Below are 23,034 nucleotides of genomic sequence, written 5' to 3' on the forward strand. Positions count from 1 at the left end.
TGGATATCTATGGCATTTCCTACTTCATATATTCCACCTCTTTTTGAGTTTAACATGGGTTTATCTCTAATAGAGGCAGACATATGATGTAATGAATTTTTACTTAAAATTTCAAACAGTTGCCATGCCTCATCTTCACTTTTTAGCATAAATGTCCCACCGCATGATGCATCGACCATTTGTCGATGTCTTTCAGAGAGTCCATCATAAAAACAATGGATTAACTGCCACTTGGGTACAGCATGGTGGGGACATTTTCTAATAAGGTCTTTTAATCTCTCCCATGTTTCATGAAACATTTCTCCATCTAATTGGGAAAAATTAGTTATGGCTTTCCTTATTTGATTAGTTTTTCCTATGGGAAAATATTTCTTGAGAAACTCTCCTTGCAGCTGGTCCCAGGTTGATATAGTCCTGGAATCCAAAGTATGTAGCCAGTATTTGGCTTTGTCCTTAAGTGAGAAAGGGAATAATTTCAACCTAAGAGCATCATCGGAGAAGTTGTGAATTTTGACAGTTGAGCATATCTCAAGAAATTCTTCAAGATGTTTATAAGGGTCTTCATTACTAAGTCCATAAAATGAAGGTAACATTTGGATTATACTGGACTTAATTTCATATTGAGTGGCCTCCACAGGGGGTACTTGAATACAAGGAGAGTAGGTATATGTAGAAGGAGTAAAGTACTCCTTCAATTGCTTGGGTGGATCATTCTCCTGATTTCGGTCCATCTTTTTATGTCTGTAGGCTCTAAAGGTTCTTTCTATTTCTGGATCAAAAGGTTGAATTTCTGGTCGTAACGATCTACGGCCAAGCATACACCTTACAATTATACTGTAGAGCACACACAGAAATTTTTTTTTTTTTTTTAATATATATTTTTATAATAAAGTGAGAAAAGAATGAAGAAAATCTAAAGAGAAGAACCTAAGAACCTTAAATCTATGAAAAGGGAGAAATTAATTAATGTTTAGATGTTAATTGCCATCAACTTAAACAATCATATACTCTCTATCCTACGGTTAACTTAGATCTAGACAGCTCCTAACTTTCAAGATTGCTTTTGAGCACTCCAAGCTCAAAACTGACTAACTGACTCGGCCAGGTAAGCGTAAGATGTGGGAGGTTCCCTGCTCATTGCTTTCCTTAGACATCAACTAAGTTGGCCAGGTCAGTCAACGGAACCAATTGAAAACCACTTTCTTTAACCACTTGCCTTAGACACCGAGCAATTAACCAATCCGCACTCGGTTCAACTCTAGAGCTTTCTTATCCTATTGAGCTCAAAATTCCTAGGGTTGATGTCTAGTTGATTTTAAATTAAGGTCTAGGTTATGCAAATGCAAGAGAGTGATTTGTGGGCCAAGGAAAGGTGATCAAATCCCCACCTTATCTGGTTAATGGGTTATTGCCCTTAAGATCAATTATGGAGATGCAATGCAAAGAAACAAGGTGTCCAATCAGGTTAGAAATTTTTATATTAGAGGTTACGCTATTTTAGTTAAGTGTTATGAAATGTCAGTGGTTTTTTTTTTATATATATAATTTTATCTTTTTATATTTTTTTTTAGTTTTGCAAGAAAATAAATTTAAGTGATTAAGTCTAAAAAGCAATAAATCACTGGGCTATGAAAAGTAGCAAATTATTCTAAGCAGCAAAATTCCTAAGTAGTAAATTAGTTATGCAAGGTAATTCTGTAATTATGCAAATAAGATTATCTAGCTAGAAAGCACTGAAAAAAATTTAAAACGAGAAATAAAAACTGAAAAGTTTTTTTTTTTTCAAAAACTAATTTTTTTTTTTTTTAATTTTTTAATTCAACCGTGCCAAGATCCCCGGCAACGGCGCCAAAATTTGATGCGTAGTCGTTGATAGCACCAAAAGTAACTCTACTCACTACGTAGGTAGGATGAGTCGAGATCGTATCCTCAGGGACCTTGGGCTAAGTTGAGATTGCAAGATAAAAGAAAGAAGCGTTGTTTTTGATTTAGAAAATAAATTATCGTAAAATTGAGGTAATTAAAAAATAAAAAGAGCTCGGGAGTTTTGAATTAATTTGCACTAGCAGAGTTGTATCTCTTTTTTAACTAAATAGATGTGATTAATCTTAGGAAAAATACCTATCTTTCCTCGGCACGCTCCGTACCCGTAGATCACGGCGCGTCTCCGGAAAGACTAGGTACACAACTCTTCTTTCCTCGGCACGCCCCGTATCTGTAGATCACGACACGTCTCTGGAAAGTAAAAGTTGTTCCTAATATTAATCTAACAAGAAAGCATAAATAAAAGCATATTATAGGGAGCAAATAAAGAACTCATGACAATTTAAATAAAAAGCATAATCTTTATTGCATATAAAGAAATACAGAAAAGTTTAGAACAATAAACCATCTCTGTGTCGTTACAAAATTTCTTCTCCACTCCCGAGACTGCTAGCCTAGCTGCTCATGAAGTAGTCCCTTTCTGTTCCTCTATGCAAGGCTCTAGAAGAATTTCTGGGCTCCCTCTCTAATGGGAGTACAAAAGCCTTTTTATAGATATTAGGGGGGAGGAGTTTTATATGATTTTCCGATGTGGGACTAAAAAAAATACAAATCTTTCCACTTGAAATATTTTCAAATAAAAATTTTTTCTTTAATTTGCTCGCCACTGTGTCTGCGGTGCGCGCCTGCCCGCGTCCTGCTCGCGTCCCGCGTCCGTCCCCGCGTCCAAACCGCGTCCTGCGTCCCGCGTCCAAACCGCATCCACGCGCCAGCTTCCCATGTTCACGCGCCAAAGGATTCACGCGCCAAAGGATTCAAGCGCCCAGGAGCCAAAAAAATTCACGTGAAACCTTTTCCTTTTTTTTTTATATTCCAAAAAGAAACAAAAGTTCCTTCATAATGACATCTATATCCTTTTTGGATTCCTTGCATAGTATCTTCATTTTCTATAATATCGGATGCGTCTTTCTTTTATTTTAATTTTATTTTAAGTCTAATTTTCTTCAAACTTGAATCTTTTTGATCTATGAATCGGACTCTTTGTATCGGCGATCACCTTTCCTGTAAAACATCGAAAGAAACATCAAATTCTTATTAAATAAGATAAATTAAATATAATTTCTTAATTTAAAATACTTAAATTAAGTGTTTATCAATTAGCAACGGAACCAATTAAATAATCACCACACTTGAAACACTCCTTGGACACCAATTAATTAATCAATTCAAGAAAATAGGTCAGTTTTTGGTTCACAACACTACGACTTAATATGATTTTTATGGGGGCTTTAATGGTCTCAAAAACATCCTAATTCAATCTATCACAAGAATGCACTATAATAGTTGTATCTTAATAATCATAACAACTAATTATGATATCTTATCATATCTCTAAGATATGGAAGCAGAATCATACAATATGATTATAACTAAACATCTCAAGCATATCATATATGCATGAAGTTTTAATAACATGCATGAATATAAAATACTCTTTTCACGGTTCTTCTTCTTGAAACATCACAGTGGCACCCCTACACGCCATAAGAGTACCCTATTGAATAGGAAGAGAGGATCTCTAAATCCTACTTGTTCTTATGACCAGACGGCCTGGTGATAAACTCCAATTAGAGTACTAAGCTACTAAGAAAATTCTATACATACTTTATGCATTTTATATTTAAAATATATCTCTAAGACATGATAGGATTTGGATGTTCAATCGGGTTCAACCCTTGACCCGACTTGAACCAAACCAAAAACTCATGCTTGATCACAATCAAGATAATAATTTAATATTTGATTACATAAATTAAGATATGCTCTAATACCACTGTTGGATTTTGATGGCACAGTGGAAGGGTTAGGTGTTTAAAATTTTTATTCAAAATACCCAATGCACCGGAAGCCCTAATGCCCAGAAACTCTTGACTATAATAATTAAAGCATAATAAATATAAATTAAGATAAGAAGAATATCTGTAGAGTTAATCTTAATTTTTATAAGGCATCCAAGTATCCGTCCACCAATGGTGATCCACACGAAAATTGAACCAAAGACAGCGCTCCTTCTTTACCTTGCTTCAAGAGTTCTAGCCCCTAGAACTCGACTAGCCTCGTACCGATCAAGTTTCTTCAAGAACCTAACCTCACCCTCTTAGAACCTCCTTTGAACTTTTGATTCTGCTTCTTTAGGACTCTTACAATCCTTGTTAGGACCAGATAAGGCTTTGTCTTAAATCCCAAAGCCTTGTCCTAAAACTAAGATAGGTTGTAAGAAAGAAAAGAGAGCAATAGGAGAGAAATTGAAAACCCCTCTTAGATTCCTCAGATACCCAGCATTCTAGTCTATTTATAGCTACTAGAGGGATGCCAAAAGAGAGGGACATGCCTTATCCAAAAGATATATCAGATCTGATTATCAGAGATAAGAGTTCGTTCAAGTAGAAGGACTCTTATCCATGATACATCGATCAGCACCCTGGTCTGCGCACGTGCAACCAAAGAAGAGATATTTTCACATCCCTTCTCAAATCAAAAAAAATCTTCAAAAATCTATGTGGATTGCAGATTCAATCTAAATTTTAGAAAATCAAAAATGGTGATAAAATTCTCACGGAAGGATGCTATCCTCTCACCTCTTCACGTGAGTGCTGATCACCATGCGCGCAGGCATCAGGACCGACTTATGGCATCCGTGTGGCATCCAGATAGGTCTGAAAAAATTCCAAAAAAATTATCAAACATAGATTATCAAATGTAAAACATTATCACCAAAAATTATTCTAATCTGAAAGTATTTGATAGGGAGAAGGACTCTCCAAATCATGGAGAGATGCGACGCTTTTGCGCACGTGCGAGACATCCTTCTTTTTCTAATTTTTTTCTATTCCCAAAAAATTTTAAAAAAAATATATCTCATGCTTTGAGATGTGTATGATAGAGGGTGATATGAGCTATCACACATAATTTTAATCTCATAAAAAATAATATTTTTTCTTCTGCCCACGCCAACACTTGTACGCAGAACCTATTTTGCACCAAGAGTCCACCACAACTTGGACTCTTTATAATTGGTGTTAACATGGGATGTGGTACCCCAATTTAGACTACTTCTAGGTGATATGACCTGACCCAAATGCCTACCAAATTGGGCTAGCTAATTAGTAAGGAATGGAACCAAATTGGTCTCTAAAGGAGCAAAAATTTCCACACGTGATAGCATGCTTACCGGAACCCTGATTGAATCCAAAATTCCAATCAACCTTTTTCAAAAGGATCCTTGGCCAATTTTTATATGTGTGTGACCCATTGGGTTCCACATCTAGCTGGTAGTAGATTTGGATATAAGTTGACCAAATTTGATTAGATTTCAATCTAATCAATTTTGGTCCAATCGAGCTAACCCGAGTTCAATAATTAGAATCATTTCTAATTGGCAATTGAATTAAACTCTTTAATTCGATCAAAAATCTACAAGTTAAGATTAACATCTAGCAACGTATCATGACTATCCAAAAAATATAAAATTTGATAAAAATATCAAATCTACCCTTCAGTAGCAAATTACCGTGCAATTCAATCCTTCTATCATCCTTGCACCCTGAATATGTTCATGAGTATGGAATCATGTCAAACTCAAACACATATTCATATTGATTCTCAATTAACCAATAATGACTCCAATGAAGAAGTATTAGAACTCTTTCTAATCTCTTTCCTGCTTTTGGTCAAAAGACTTTTTTGAGTCATCTAGGATTGAGAATACACAGGATGCGATCTCCTCTTACTAGGAGTGATCGATTCCATATTGACCTACTCACAACCTTCATACACACTCCACCATATCCAGAACACCTTGTATATGTCTTAATTTCATGCCTGGATATGAACCAAAATATGGATTCATGTGCATAAGATTCCATGGTGGTTTCAAGTCTAAGGATCATTTGCACAACTCTCACTTAGAGAACCATCTTTGACATGCAAATAAAGCTTTCATTAGATGTTCTCTTTCATCGAGTCAATTCAGTGGACTCATTTCTTAAATGATCACCCACATCCTTGTATTAGTGTCTCATATAAGTGGCTAATAAGATCTGCCACCCTCTCTATTGAGCATACATAGGATGTGCCAGTCTATCTGAAATATTGATCCCCGACTCAATGCTCCTACAATCAGAAATATTTAAGATTAAAATTTTAGGATTTTAAGTCTCACTAGCATGACCCATTCATGTCTCCTAAAATCATTATCCTAATCTTTGGGGTTCATCATAATCTTAGATATATTAAGATGCAGCTAATATGATGAATCAATGCCTCAAATAATAAATATCATTTCATGAGTTAAAAAATTTTAAAGAAAGTCCCATCACAACGCACTTACGATTAGTTTATAGGGCACTCTTCTTTCAGGATCTGCAGATAGAGTTCCATCAGTCAAGTACTAGATGATCGAGTCTATCCAGCTTGGCTCATCATTGACTTGTAGCACTTCTTCGACTTTATCCATACTCGACTGTTCAAGGTATTCAACGAATGTTCGATCCAACGAGTTGAATAAAGTGATCGCAAGTCAGAAAAATATATCAGCTCGAGCATTTTCTATTCTCAAAATGTGAAAGATCTCAAAATATTTTAAAGTTGATGTAAGATCCTTCACTTTTTGAAGATACTTCATCATAGCAAAATCTTGGGCTTCAAATTCGCCCTTGACTTATCCGGTAATCAATTGCGAGTCGGTGAAGACCTTTAGGTTGTCAATGTCAAGCTCTATGACAATCTTCAAGCCGGCTAGGAGAGCTTCATACTTGGCTTGGTTATTTAAAACTTTAAAATTGAATCAAAGGGCATATTTGGTTACAATTCCTTCAAAATTGATGAGGATGAGACCGACTCCACTGTCTTGTGCGTTGGATGCTCCATCAATATGTAGCATCTATATCGATGTAGAGTCAGACTTGAGAATTTCAACTGACTTTATTTTATCATTAGATTTATCCTCTGAATTATTGTCAGGTATAGTACACTTGACAATGAGGTCGGCCAAAACTTGTGCCTTCATCGATGGACGTGGATGATATTGGATATTAAACTCGCTGAGTTTTATCATCCACTTTGTCATTCATCCTGAAGTATCAGGCCAGTACAAAATCACCTTCCACGGTTGATCTGTCAAGACAACAATGGGATATGCTTGGAAGTATGGGCGAAGTCGCTACGCTGATATGATCAAGGCATAAATCATTTTCTCCACCCTTGAATATCTTATTTCAGTATTATGAAGCACCTTACTGGTGTAGTAAATAGGCTATTGAATTTGATTTTCATCCTTTTGGATAAGTACCAAACTAACTGCTTCTGTCGAAGTCATCAAATAGAGATACAAAGTTTCTCCAACCTGTGATTTTATAAGCAATGGTGGAGATGCTAGATATCTTTTCAGATCTTCGAAGGACTGTCGGCACTCATCCGACTATAAAAAATTATTTGCTTGTCTCAGAGTCTTAAAGAAGGATAAACATCTTTCTGCCAACCTTGAGATGAATCGACTGAGTACGACGATCCTTCGATTAAGTTGTTGTATCTCTTTCTTCGAGCTTGGATACTTCATATTGATAATAGCCTTTATTTTCTCGAGATTGGCTTCAATTCCTCATTGTAACATAAAAAATCTAAGAAATTTTTCAGAAGTTATTCCAAATGCACACTTGGTTAGATTTAATTTCATCTAATATCATCGAAGTGTGCCGAAGGCTTTTTCCAAATCTCAAACATGATCAAAAATTTGAGAGCTTTTCACCAGTATATCATCCACATAGACTTTCATATTTCGCTCAATTTGTGTCTTGAATTTTTTATTGACTAACCATTGATAAGTAGCTCCGATATTTTTTAAACCGAATGGTATTACTTTGTAACAGTAGATGTCTTTGTCAGTTATGAAAGCTGTGTGCTCCTCATCTTTGGATGCCATCTAAATTTGATTATAGCCTACAAAGGCATCCATGAAGCTTAAGATTCGGTGCTCTGAAGTTGTATCAACTAGTTGGTTGATTTTCGATAAGAAAAAACTATCCTTTGGACAGGTTTCATTTAGATTTGTATAGTCGATGCAAATTTTTCATTTCTCATTGATTTTTTTCACCATCACTATATTGGCGAGCCAATCAGGATAATTAGCTTCTCTGATGAAATTAGCCGTAAGGAGCTTGTCAACTTCTTCGTCGATGACTTTCTACCTTTTGAGAGTAAAAGACCTTTTCTTTTATCTCACCAGTTTAACTTTTGGATCAATATTTAGTCGGTGGATTATTATCTCCAAAGAAATACCTGGCATATCAGTAGCCAACCAAGCAAAAATATCGACGTTAGCTTTTAGTAGATTTATTAGTTATTGCCACTCCGGATCAAGCAATTGCGATCCAATTTGGATCGTCTTCTCAGAATTTTCTTCTTTTAGTGGGATAGAAATCAGTTGCTCGACTGGTTCACCCCTTTCTTCATTTTTGCTTTAGTCCAATTTATCAACGGATAAAGAGTCTTCAGGTTGATTATTCTGTGTAGAGATCAAGAAGCAACGTTGAGTGAGTTGTTAATCTCCATGCATCTTTCTGACTCCATTTCTTATTGAAAATTAAATAAATGGATGATATGTTGAGACTACTGCTCTCAGAGTATTAAGTCCAGGTCATTCAAGTGTGGCATTGTAAGCTAATGAAACTTGGATGACAGTGAATGTCAGGAGAACAGTGCTTTGTTGAGGATCTGTTCCTACAGTTAGTAGGAGAATGATTTCTTCTTCCATAGTAACTGCATCTCTAGTGAAACCGACTAATGGTATTGAGACTCTTCTAAGTCGATCAATCGGTAGTCACATTCGGGAGAAAGTTAAGTAAAAAGAAACATCTGTTGAGTTACCATTATCAATTAAAATTTTTTTTACATCATAATTTACTATCATCATTGTTGCCCAGCTATGCAATCCAAGAGGGAGGAGAATTGGATTTTTAAAATTTTAAAGTTAATTTAGAACCACAAGGATTAAGTAATACTAAGCAAGTTATATGCAGTGAGTGATTTAAGCAAGGTGTAGCAATAAGATGCAAGAATACAAGAAAGTAAATAAATTTAGGAAGAGAGCAAGTAAGCATACTACAAACAATCAAGATTTATAGTGGTTCGGTACCAACTTTGCACCTATATCCACTCCCCAAGCTCCTACTTGAAAATTTAAATCCACTAAACCATATTCAACAAGAATACAATGTCAGTACCTCTGACTCTAGCTATCTCAAGCTAGAACACTTATTTTTCGAGTACAAGCCAACCCAATACAATCTGATTCAACGTTCGGACCAACATTTTCAAGTTTTGAAATCCTTCCAAAATTAAAAATCAAGACAAAACAGAGTATATGAGTTAATCACATGAAAATATAAATTTAGCTCCTTTAATGAGCAAATAAAATTTTAAATATACTTTACATAATACGAAGGAAGCTTTTCTAACTTTTCTTAAGATGGTTGAAGACTTGAATGAGCTCTTGAGGGGTTGGTGAACTTGAATTGAAAGCTTCTTTTGCTTGAAGAGATCTTTTTGCTTAGGGCTGAAATGAATACTTGAATCTTTTGAAAACTTTATCTTTTTTCCTCCTTTAAGTACCTTTATATCTTCAATAGATGCTAGAGACAAATCTGGGCTGAAATAAAGCCGTTGGAGTGTATTAAATGACATTAAATGTGGTCAACATAAGCTGAAAACTAATCATTATGCAAATTTTTCATCGCAGGGGTTGACTCATAGGGTCGACCTCTGCACAGGGGTCGACTAATAGGGTCGACCTCTGTGGCGTAGAATAGAAAGTCACTATTCTGTATCTTTGGCCTACACAGCAACAGAGATCGACTCATAGGGTTATCCCCTTTGGGTGTGCCAGCCAAAAATAGCGTGCCGTTCAGTCCCTTTTGATAGGAGTCGACTCATAGGGTCGATTCTTTTCTTTAAACTTAATTTTTTTTCAAAATATATATCCAAAAAGTATGAAATTACCTCTAATAGATCATAAATCTTCTGTTCTTGCTTTTGAAGCTCTCGAATCAGAACTTGATAAAATTATGATTTTGCCCCTGAAATACAATAAATCTTTTTTTAAGCCAAAATCATTAGTAATCCCCTCAAATATATTGTAATCATCAAAATCAATTCATGAAATAACAATCTCTTCTTTTTTGATGATGACAAAATGTTTGAACAAAAGCAAAATATAACATATAACATATATAAAGTATTGATTAAGAATTTCAAATTTATGAAGATGCATCACTTAAACATTATAGCCAATTGTTTGAATAGTAAGCATCATGAGTAGTTTGAAGATTAGTTTTAAGATAGCTTATAAGATTATGTTCTTTTGACAAATTTGCTTTGACAATTTTACTTATTACTCGATTTTAGATAATTGTGCTTATTGCTTGATTTTATTTTTTTACTCTCCCTTTTTTATAACATCAATTAAGATCATTACTCCTGCTTTTTTTTAAAAAAAAATGAAAGAGACTCTCCCTCACTATAGCAATCATAAAGGACATTTCAATTTGCTCATATAGAAGATATTGCCATTCATAAATATTACATCGCATATATAGGAGGCATTCTTCATATCACAGAATTAAAACATTACAATTGAGACCATTCATAATAATAAAAAAATCAATCCAAAGTCATTCATATAAGATAAAAGTATATATATATATATATATATATATATATATATATATATATATATATATATATATATATATATATATATATCCAAAATGTGACATATGTGTCACAATACATATTAGTCAAGTCAAAGTATATAGGCCATACAAAAATCATGGATAATAAAAAAATATAACTATCCATAAGTCAATCAGCCAACAATTACAAAGGCCATAAGATAGAACCTAAACATAAAAGACTAACTATGCTAGATCTAATAAATGTCATGGCTAGAGGCATCAAAAGAGTCAAAGATATGATGAGGAGACTCAGGATCAAAGCCACGGGCACGTCCTCGACCTCGTCTACCTCGACCACGTGTAGAAGTATCGGCATGGAAGGCGAGAAGATCCTGGAGCTTGGAAAACTATGGACTGTGCTAGGAGAGAAAGTCTGATGGTGTCCAATTATTCCAAAGCTCTCGTCATGGACTGCATCAAGGCACCAATCTGAGTAGAGACAGTCTCACTGGAGCCCCTGATCTCTCTCCTCAAAAAATCAAATCCACTCTGCAAAATGCCTCGAAGTCTAGCCGCCTCTACAGATAGGTGGGAGACCTCCATAATGTCCTCATGCGGCTGGGGATGGGCTAAAGCTAATATCTGCCTTTGCAAATCTAGAACTCTGTCCGTCAGTCTCAGAACACATCCCTCAAGCTCCTCAAATCGTACAGACTGGGCTGTAAGCATCTGAAAGATAGTAGAGATATGAGGGATCAAGGTCTGATCTGAAACAGCCTAAGATGTCATCCTCTGAGCAAAGCCTGAGGTGGCAAACTGTTGAGATAAAATGGAAGCAACATGCTAGAACATCAACTCAATCTGATCATCTGCAAGTCTGACCTCTGAAGGATCTACTCTACTCTCAGATTGTGGTATAAAAATATACCTCCTCACTGACTATGAGGAACCAACCTCGTGATCAGACACGAACTGAATATCAGGAGATGCCCTGTGATCACGAGGAGGTGAAGATGGTCCTTCCTCCTCAGCTTTCTCCTCAATATCCTTCGACCAACCACCATCAGTCTTTGAGAAACCCATGCGGTGCAGTATGTGGTAGTTGATGGTGTCAGAGTGTGATAACTTTATGACTGTCTCCCTCTCAAAACAGACTCTGAACCTCCTAAAGACCAGGATGAGTGCCATACCATAAGGCAGGTGAGCCTTAGACCTATTTAGAGTTTCTCTCACAGCCTCAAATATCAGAGTAGGAAGGTTCAGGGGGGTCTCGGTGATCACATGGTACATGATGCATATATTCCTACCAGATAAGAGGTCATGTCTGCCACTCCTAGGGATAAACAGTTTGGTTACCATATGATGTAAAAGCCTCATCTCAATCGAAAAAATTTTTGCTTCTAATTTATTCAAGTTTTCAGTAAATGCCCTCCCTAAGATAGCATTTAATCCTTCTTCTTTGATTGGGAGCTCCATATAAGTATAGCCTTCACAAGGCAAGTGTAAGATGTGTCCCAAATATAATGGATCAAGAATAATGTTAACCTTTTTCACCAAAGATTTTACTATTCTATTGCAGTAACTCAAATTTAAGTAGAATTCTCTGACTAAATCAACATAAGTATTTTTTTTTAATAAACAGTAAAACTTCCATCCTTGATTTTTAATCTTTGATCTAATAGAGAATCCTTCTTTTTCAAAAAACTTAAAGTCTATATTCTTTCCGAGTTTCACTTTTTGATTGGAGAGAGGTATCTTGTTTGGACTGAGTGAAGACTGTGAAGAAGCTAAAGTCGGATCTGAAACTGGAGCTAGAGCAGAAGAGGGCTCGGCTGTCATTCTTTTTCTGCGCATATCTTCCTCTAATCCTCAAACAGATTTTCTTCTCTGTGGTAGCTTTGATTTGGGAGCCATTTTGGACAGGAGAGACTTGCGAACAGCCTGGGAGATTTGATGAGGGGTAGAGTGGAAGGGATTTTAAGGAAAAGCAAAGATTTTGGGAAGATAGATGGTTGGTTTGGAAAAGAGGGTTTGAAGCTAGGGTAAGCTCAAACCATCCGAATGAAGAAGAAAGAGAAGAGAAATTTAAATCCTAAAGGGGCGATTTAAAGGGGAAAATCTGATGGGAAGAGCGATTTTGAGATGAGAGTAGAGAGGGAGGTGATCTTGTTCAGTGGAATGGGGAAGACGAACGATAAAGGGGTCGGCTCTTTGCAATCGAAGAAATCCCAATAAAATAAAGTTCGATGGGTTTTAATAAAAAATTATAAGTTTATCCTAGGGTCGACCCTGGGGGTCGACTCATGACAAGAAAAAATTAAAAGAAAATGATGGATAAATTTCAAAAAAGTTTGAAACTTGAAGGAAGGGTGTCTATTTGAGAGATGGATTATATGAAGGATAGTTTTGAGCTTTTAAGAAAGGAGAGATATGAATTTAGCTCAAAAATAAATTAATTTAATAAATTTTTGACAAATTGAACTTAGAATCAGAAAGATACTCAAGCTGAAAGATCAAAGATTTCTAATTCTCTCCTAATTTTACAAAATTTATCTTCACTTAAGGTCTTGGTAAAGATGTCAGCCAATTATTTTTCAGTACATACATAATCAAGAATTATATCTTTATTTTGGACATGTTCTCTTATGAAATGATGTCTGATTTCAATATGTTTTGATCTAGAGTGCTGAATTAAATTTTTAGTTAGAATAATAGCACTAGTGTTATCACATCTTGTGGGAGTTTCATTGAGTTTGATGCCAAAGTCCTCAAGTTGTTGCTTAATCCATAAGATTTGAGCACAACAACTTTCGACTGCAATGTATTCGGTCTCGACCGTAGACAGTGCCATCAAATTTTATTTTTTGCTAAACCAAGAGATTAAGTTAACTTCAAAAAATTGACAAGTTTCACTAGTACTTTTTTTATCTAATTTACATCCAGCAAAATTGACATCTGAATATCCTATTAAGTCAATTGATGAGTTCTTAGAATACCATAATCTTAGAATTTATGTACCTTTTAAATATTTAAGAATTCTTTTAACTATATTTAAATGTGATTCTTTTGGATTTGATTGAAAGCGAGCACAGAGACAAACACTAAACATAATATCTGATCTACTAGCAGTTAAATACAATAAAGAACCAATCATGCCTCTATAAAATTTTGAGTCTATATTTTTACTTTCTTCATCTTTGTCAAACTTACATGATGAGCTCATGGGTATACTAATTGCTTTGGAGCTCTTCATTCTAAATATTTTGAGTAGTTTTCTTATGTACTTACTTTGGGTGATAGAGATCCCTTCCTTTGTTTGTTTGATTTGGAGTCCGAGGAAGAATGTAAGTTCTCCCATCATGCTCATCTCGAACTTCCCCTGCATTAGCTTAGCAAAATCTTGACAAAGAGTTTCATTAGTAGACCCAAATATAATATCATCAACGTATATTTGTATAAGTAAGATATCATCATGATTTCTTTTAATGAAAAAGATTGTATCTATATTTTCTATTAAAAAATTATTATTAAGCAAGAATTTACTTAATCTTTCATACCAAGCTCTAGGTGTTTGTTTTAAACCATATAAAGCTTTGTTTAATTTGAAAATATGATTAGAAAAAGCATGATTTTCAAAATCAAGGGTTGTTCTACATATACTTCTTCAACAATATAACCATTTAGAAAAATACTTTTGACATCTATTTGGAATAACTTAAAATTCATAAAGCATGCATATGCAAGTAAAAGTCTAATTGCTTCTAATCTAGCAATAGGTGCAAAGGTCTCATCAAAATCAATTCTCTCTTCTTGATTATAACCCTTTGCAATCAATCTAGCTTTATTCTTAATTATATTTTTATGTTCATTCAATTTATTCCTATATACCCATTTTGTGCCAATTACTAGATAATTTATAGATCTTGATACTAAAGTTCATACATTATTTCTTTCAAATTAATTAAGTTCTTCTTGCATTGCATTGATCCAATTATAGTCTTTTTCAGCTTTATCTATGATTTTAGATTTAAAATAAAAAATAAATATAAAATAATTGTATGCATCTCTAAGTGAAGAATGAGTTCTTACTCCATGTGTAGGATCACCAATGATTAATTCTTTGAGGTGATTGTGATCATACCTCCATTCTTTGGGTAGATCATTTGTATCTTGAGATTGTTCTTGTTATTTTTCACCTTCATCATCTTGTTTGTTTTCATGTTCTTCTTCATTTTGAATTGTTGAGTCTTTTAGGGTGAGCTCCTTCATCCTTTCTATAAAAAGATCTGCATAATCAATACCTTCATTCTTTCTTGAAGAAAGATCATTAGTCTCATCAAAAACAACATGTATTGACTCCTTTACTACTAAAGTTCTTTTGTTGAAAACTTTAAAAGCTTTGCTAGAAGAGAAATAACCAAGAAAAATAGCTTCATCGAATTTTGCATCAAATTTTTTTAATCTCTCTTTACCATTATTCAAAACAAAACATCGATAACCAAAAATATGAAAAAAATACAATGTTTGGTTTTCTTCCTTTCCAAAGCTCATAGGGTGTTTTCTTTAGAATTGGTCTAATTAATGCACAGTTTAAAATGTAGCATGCCATATTAATTACTTCCGTCCAAAAATATTTTGAGAGGTTGCTTTCACATAGCATGGTACGGGCTATTTTTTCATGAGTTTTATTTTTTCTTTCTACTATCCCATTTTGTTGGAGCGTCCTAGGTACTGAAAAATTATGGTCAATGCCTTTTTTATTATAAAACTTTTCAACATATTGATTTTTAAATTCAGTTCCATGATCACTTTGAATATTTTGAATTGAAAATTTTTTTTCATTAGTAACTCTTCGATAAAATTTTGAGAACACATAAAAAATTTCATCCTTATGTGTCAGAAAGAAAATCCATATAAAATGAGAAATCATCAATAATTATAAAGCCATAATATTTTTCACCTAAACTAGTAGTTCTAGTGGGTCCAAATAAATTCATGTGCAATAATTCTAATGGCATAGAAGTTGAAACAATATTTTTAGATTTAAATGAGACTTTTGTTTGTTTACCCAGTTGGTATGCATCACAAATTCTATCCTTTTCAAAATTTAATTTAGGTAAACCGATAACCAATTCTTTTTTAATAAGTTTTGAAAGTGAATGCATGCTAATATGTGCAAGCCTACGGTGCCAAAGCCAATAGTCTCATTAATTTTGACATTCAAGGCTACTAGACATTGCATGTTTATCTTGAAAAGATCATTCAAATCTATCATATAAACATTACCATGTCTATGCCCAACAAATTTAATGCCTTCATCATTGGGACTAGTTACTATGCATAATGAAGATTCAAAAAAAAACTTTGTACCTTTTGTCACAAAATTGACTAATGCTTAATAGATTATGTTTCAAACAATCTACTAATAAAATATTTTCAATATACTTAGAGGGAGTGATACCAATGTTATCTATATCGATGATCTTTTCTTTGCCATTATCTCCAAAGGTGACCATCCCTTCATCTTTTACATCAAATATGATGAATTGGGATTCATCACCGATCATGTGTCTTAAGCACCCACTATCAAGATACCATTTCTGATTTGTTCCTTGGGATGCAAGATACACCTGCATATAAAAATCAAGTTTTGACTTTAGGTTTTCAAATTTTCTTAGATCCTTTTTGGTTAGTCACAATGGTTCTTTTTGGAACCCATATTTTCTTCACATTAGAATTTTCAGATTTGCTAGAAAAATATGTATAGGATTTGTATCCTTCTTTACCACATTTAAAGCAAGTAGTATTTGAAAACTTGTTACTTGATGAGTTCACATAGATATTTTTTAAAAAATTTTATTTCTTTAAAGGGTTGTAGCCAAGACTGGCTTTATCATAAATGGCCTTTTAAATATCAAGTATCATTTGAAGTTTATTTGAACTTAGAGTGAACTTTTCTACTATAGGTTTTAACTTAGCAATTTTATTTTTTAAGTTTTAATTTTCTTATGTCAAGATCAATTTTTCATTTGAAATAATCTCATTTTTTTTAGTAAAGATTGATTCTTTGATTTTAATTTTTTGTTCTTTACCCTAACTTCTTTAGATCATCAACTAGATCATAAAATACTTCTTAAAGTTCTTCAAAAGTAAAGTCATTAAGAGTTTCAGCATTTATCTCATTTTTATATGCCATAAGGCACAAGTTGGCTTATTCATGAGACTCTTCTTTTTCGAAGCTTGACTCATCACTATCACTCCATGTAGTCACCATAGCCTTTTTCTTATATTTCTTAGGGCCCTTCTTAAGTTATGGATATTCGGACCTAAAGTGCTCCGACTTCTTACATTCATAACAAATAAGGAGTTGCTCCTTATCCTTCTCCTTGCTATGCTCCCCTTTTGTAGGTGGCCTCTTCCTTATCCTTTATTTTTTTTCTTCAAAAATCTTTTAAACTTTCTAGTGATGAGGGCTATTTCTTCATCTTGCTCTTCATTTTCTATTTCTTCAGATTCCTCATCGAGTTGAGTAGTGGACTTGAGGACGATTGTCCTCTTCTTCTTGACATCTTCTTCTTGATATTGTTTCATGCTTAACTCGTGAGTCATTAGCGATCCTAGAAGCTCCTCCAAGGGTAAAACATTCAGATCTTTGGCTTCTTGGATTACGATCACTTTGGCCTCCCACGTTCTTGGTAAAGACCTAAGAATCTTTCTCACAAGATCGCTGTTAGAGTAAGACTTTTCAAAACTTTTTAGATCATTAATAATATCCATAAAATGAGTAAATATTTTAATTATTGATTCTTCATGCTCCATTTTAAAGAGTTCATATTTATGCACAAGCATGTTAATTTTTGATTCTTTAACTTGATTAGTGCCTTCATGCGTTACTTCTAATATATCTCATATTTTCTTAGCCGACATGCATGTTGAAATGCGATTAAATTCATTAGCATCTAAAGTACAATATAAAATATTCATGGCTTTGGCATTGAGTTGAGCCATTTTCTTGTCAACCTCATCCCATTCTCTTTCGGATTTGGTTGATTCTACACCATCAATTATCTTAATGGGTGTGTATGGTCCATTAACTATGATACTCTACATATCATAGTCAAGTGCTTGGATAAAGATTTTCATTCGAGCTTTTCAATAGGTGTAGTTTGACCCATTAAAAAGTGAAGATCGATTTGTGGACTGCCCCTCGGCTAGTGAAGCACCAACTTGAGTTACCATAGATCTTTGGCTCTTTGATGGTTAAATCAAAAAAAAAAGGTTAGAGCACCGAGCTCTGATACCACTTGTTGTCCAGCTATGCAACCCAAGAGAAAAGGATAAATTGAGTTTTTAAAATTTTAAAGTTAATTTAGAACCACAAGGATTAAGTAATACTAAGCAAGTTATATGTAGTGAGTGATTTAAGCAAGGTGTAGCAATAAAATGCAAGAATGTAAGAAAGTAAATAAATTTAGAAAGAGAGCAAGTAAGCACACTACAAACAATCAAGATTTATAGTGGTTCGATGCCAACCTTGCACCTACATCCACTCTCCAAGCTCCTACTTGGAAATTCAAATCCATTAAACTGTATTCAACAAGAATACAACGTCGGTACCTTCGACTCTAGCTATCTCAAGCTAGAATACTTATTTTTTGGGTACAAACCAACCCAATATAATTTGATTCAACATTCGGACCAATCTTTCTAAGTTTTGGAATCTTTCCAAAACTAAAAATCAAGATAAAACAGAATATATGAGTTAATCACACGAAAATACAAATTTAGCTCCTTTAATGAGCAAATAAAACTTTAAATACACTTTACACAACTTGAAGGAAGATTTTTTGATTTTTCTCAAGATGGTTGAAGACTTGAATGAGCTCTTGAGGGGTTGGTGAACTTGAATTGAAAGTTTCTTTTGCTTGAAGAGGTCTTTTTGCTTAGGGCTGAAATGAATGATTGAATCTCTTGAAAATGTTATCTTTTTTTCTCCTTTAAGTGCCTTTATATCTTCAATAGATGCTAGAGATAAATCTAGACTGAAATGAAGCCGTTGGAGTATATTAAATGAATATTAAATATGTTCAAAATGAGCTGAAAACTAACCGTTACAGAAATTTTTCATCGTAGGGGTCGACTCTATGAGTCGACCTCTGCACTATGAGTCGACCTCTATGGTGCAGAATAGAAAGTCACTGTTCTGTATCTTTGACCTGTACAGCAATAGAGATCAACTCATAAGGTCGTCCCCTTTGGGTGTGCCAGTCAAAAATAGCATGCCGTTCAGCCCCTTTTGACAGGAGTCGACTCATAGGATTGACTTTTTTCTTTAAACTTGATTTTCTCTCAAAATATATATCTAAAAAATATAAAATTACTTTCAATAGATCACAAATCTTCTGTTCTTACTTTTGAGGCTCTCGAATCAGAACTTGATAAAATTATAATTTTGCCCCTGAAATACAATAAATCTTTTTTTAAACCAAAATCATTAGTAATCCCCTCAAATGTGTTGTAATCATCAAAATCAATTCATGGAGCAACAATCGTCGAGACAATGACAGCATCATCATGGGAAGTTTGATTCTCCAAACATCATCTTTCGAAAAAGTAATTACATTATCAAGTCATCGTTTCTTCGCCGACTCTTCTTCGAAAGTTGCCCCCTAGTTTTTTGGTCGCCCAAAGATCATGTTGATTACTCCCGCTGTTGGTCGATTGTTAATTATCTCCTCAGCTTACGGCTGAGGTTGTTGGTCGGTGGGAGGTTGAGTCAGACGATCATATCAGAATTTTTCAAGGTAGCCTCATCGAATCAGAGCCTCTATCTCATCTCTGAGCTGGATACATTGTTCGGTATCGTGATCGTGATCACGATGGAACCAACAGTACTTCTTCCTATCATAGCTCCTTGACAGTACTTTCATTGGTCGGTGGTGTCGAAGATACTCCTCTCCTTTGATCTTCATCAAGATTTGCGCACGGAGAGTAGAAAGAGGAGTACAAAAGTCATACCTGCCATAGCTATTCGGCTTCGGACTCCGTCATTGAGGTGAAGCTCGCTTATTGATAGTTAGCCTACTTGATTCGATCAGAGCTTCACTTTTCTTTTGCTTCTTTTTCTGACTTCTTCCGTCTATTTGGCGTCGGTCAGAAGCACCCTCATCTATGTGGATGTACTTGTATGCGCACTCTAAAAGTTCAGTATAGATCTGAGGGAGAGTTTTGTCAAGAGAATAGGTGAATATGGATCCCCTCAGACCCCTCTTCATTGAAATCCCTAACCTCAAGTGTGGTCACATTGAAACGAGCCACAAAATCTCTCAACGTCTCTGTCTCGCTCAGCTTAATAGAAAAGAAACCGTCTGATATTCGTGGCACCTTTCGGCTAGTAATGAAATGGGTCATAAAAGAATGCTCGAGCTGCTCGAAAGAGTTAATGCTCCCCGATTGAAGCCCGAAATATCAAGTTCAAGCAGCCTTCTTAATAGTTGCCGGGAAGTCGATGCATAAGAGGATGTCAGTTGCCCCTTAAATCATCATGAGAGCTTATAGCTCTCCAAATAGTCGATAGGGTCGGTGGAGCCATCGTATGACTCTATCTGTGGCATCTTGAACTGAGACAGAATCGGTTCGTCCAAGATGTGCTGAGAGAGAGTTGGACAGTGTGAAAATCATAGTCACTGAAAGATTTCCAACCTTCCACCTAAAGTCGGACAAGCTGGCGGTCGATCTCCTAAAACTTGTGCAATTAGTCGTCGAGTCACCGTTGTCGGAAAACTCCAGGAGTAGAACCCCATGAAGAGCTTGAAGATGGAGAAGCAGAAGGCGTTCGCGGCTTCTTCCCCTTTTTGATACTATGTACATGAGAAGAAGAGGGAGAAGTTGTTAAGGATGGATGGCACGATGGGAGTGCCAAGAATGTAGTTGTCCGTCTCGGAGAGAGAGTCGAGATGGTCACCACTCTGGAGATGAGGAGGGTGAACGCCGTGTAGGATGGCAACTATGCCTAGACGGCACCGAATGAGCGACCGGCTCCTGCACCAGCAGTTGCTGCTGTTGAAGGCTTTGGACCGCCTCCATTAATACTTTCATTTGCTGCATTAATGCAACAATTTGTGCATCTATGGTGACCACAGGACGTGAAAAACTGAGCTCTGCCAATGGAAGTGGGGGAGGAACATCTTTCCAACGGAAAGGCTGCCTCGCTGATCCTATTGACTGTTGAGCTCTAATTTTTGGCATGGTCGCTTGAATCCTGTCCCCTACCTGGCACACCAATCTATTGCGGCCAATCTCCTATTGCATCCGTCGCCGGAGAAGAGCACCTGCAAATGAAGTTCACACTGACCGGAGTTGTATTCGGCGGGGACCTTCTGATACTTAAGTCAGTAAAGAGTGGTAAACAGCAAATGAGAATTTTGAATAGCAGAGTCTCAGCTCAGAATTGTCTTACCAATGCTATTCATTTACCTTCCTTTTATAGATGATTCAGATTTAACCGTCGAGCACGTGGTCTCGCTTTTTATGACACTAAATTATCGGGCCGTAATCATGGAGTTAATGGGCTATTTATATCCACTAATGATCGTGACACGTAGTTGATAACCGTTTATAATGGTTTGATATGTAGGTTTCGCATATTCCGACGTTATGTGATTGTGGAAAGATAAGCCGACTATATGTCGGTAGTCGTGAAGATCCGAATGAGTATCAATCAGTAACTCTGATATGCCGATGGTTATCGGTCGGGTATTAACGTCATCGGTCGGGTATTAACTAAGTTGTCATAGTTGTCCGTTGATGGTTGAGAATAACCGACCATCAGTCGGTCAATTGATTGTCAATCGATATGCTGTGTTCATGAAACCGATCTACAGTTAGAATCGGAGGTCGGTTGAATTATCCCAACAGCAAGAATCTCCTTATATTTAGGCATCCTCAAAATCCCCCACTTAATATAGAATCCCCTAATGCTTATCCATCATTATTTTCATTGTCCCTTCCCTTATTATTGCTTTTTCTTTCATGTGGTTTATAGACTAAGAAAATTGTTGCTTTTGTTTGATTTTTTTCTGTTTTCCTTGTCCGGGTTTGCCATGGATCGGTCTGAATTTAGGTAGGGTCAAGTTAGAGACATCTGATCCAATACAAAACCCTGTTAGGATTTGTTGATCCAAGCCTGCCCACAAGTGACCCATCTTATCTCGGCCCAATCCAACTATCAAACTGCATAAAGCATCAACAAAAACACCCACGACTGCCGTTCTTTTATCTTATACCAGCACATGCTAGGAGTGACGCGAATCAAAACCATTAAAAACAAGATAACAGACCAAACGTTAAAAGATCAAGCCCACAATTCGCTATGACTTGACCTGACCTAATTTCGGCATTTCCGTGTCAAATCGCAAAATAGTTGCCCATTCATTTAGAATCGAATTCAGGATGTTTGATCCCAGTCAAAGTATAGTAAGGAGGCGGCCGATCACTTCTTTTTGAATTCTGAATGATCTCTTCGTATATTTTCTCATGACCGAGTATATGGAGGAGCGCAAAACACTCCGGGATTGTTAGGAAGAAAAGGATAGACAGGGAAATTTTTAGCCATGAAAACTTTGATGGGAAATCAATATCTATCTTCATTCAATCATACTCCTTTCGGTACCAGACACCCTTGTGAACTTCATGTCATGATCAAACAAATGACTGGGATTCTTAAATGACTTCCAAGCCATGTGGATGTTATTATCAAGCCGACAAACAGTAAACATGTGGGTTCGACCGCTAACTGCCAACCCTTTTGGTCCAACAAAGGCCCATTTCCAGGGTATGCATGTGATTCATTTCTATTTGTAGGTTAGATTTGACTAAGAATTTGGATCAAAATAAAGTGTGGAGAGATACGTCTCAAGAGGGCATATTTTTTAGACCGGTTGGACTAGTCAAAAAGGCCAATATGGGTTGGCTATTTTTGGATTGATTGGCCAATTCTACCATTCACACGAAGCTTCTTGTCCGAGTGTTCACATGATGGGGCCTAATTTTGTCTAACAGTCCTTGGAATGTCACAATTATAACTCATTTCTTTCCCTTGCACTCTTCATGATTCTTTTTAAATAATACTATAGTTGCTCATTATTAATCAAGTTTGAATCTATTTTTTTCTTGAAAAAAAAAAAGTTTGAGCTTGGGAACTCTTATTTTGGAGACAGGGGTGCCAACCAGCTGAGCTACTAGCTGATGGCACGCTCCTATAATTGTTAGTATGCCTCATCTTGCATAACAACTGCCTTACCTTTGGAACCATTGGATATTA

At 35.6% G+C, this 23,034-nt stretch overlaps 1 non-coding gene across 1 annotated transcript; it reads left to right on the top strand.

Annotated features, from left to right (window-relative positions):
* Positions 1 to 238: 238 nt before the first annotated feature.
* Positions 239 to 344, top strand: LOC140858213 (small nucleolar RNA R71). The gene has a single exon (XR_012141782.1). It is a non-coding gene; the product is annotated as a small nucleolar RNA R71 (small nucleolar RNA).
* Positions 345 to 23,034: the final 22,690 nt, after the last annotated feature.

This window comes from Elaeis guineensis, chromosome 5, assembly GCF_000442705.2.
Source record: "Elaeis guineensis isolate ETL-2024a chromosome 5, EG11, whole genome shotgun sequence".
In the NCBI taxonomy this organism is placed as follows: Eukaryota; Viridiplantae; Streptophyta; class Magnoliopsida; order Arecales; family Arecaceae; genus Elaeis; species Elaeis guineensis.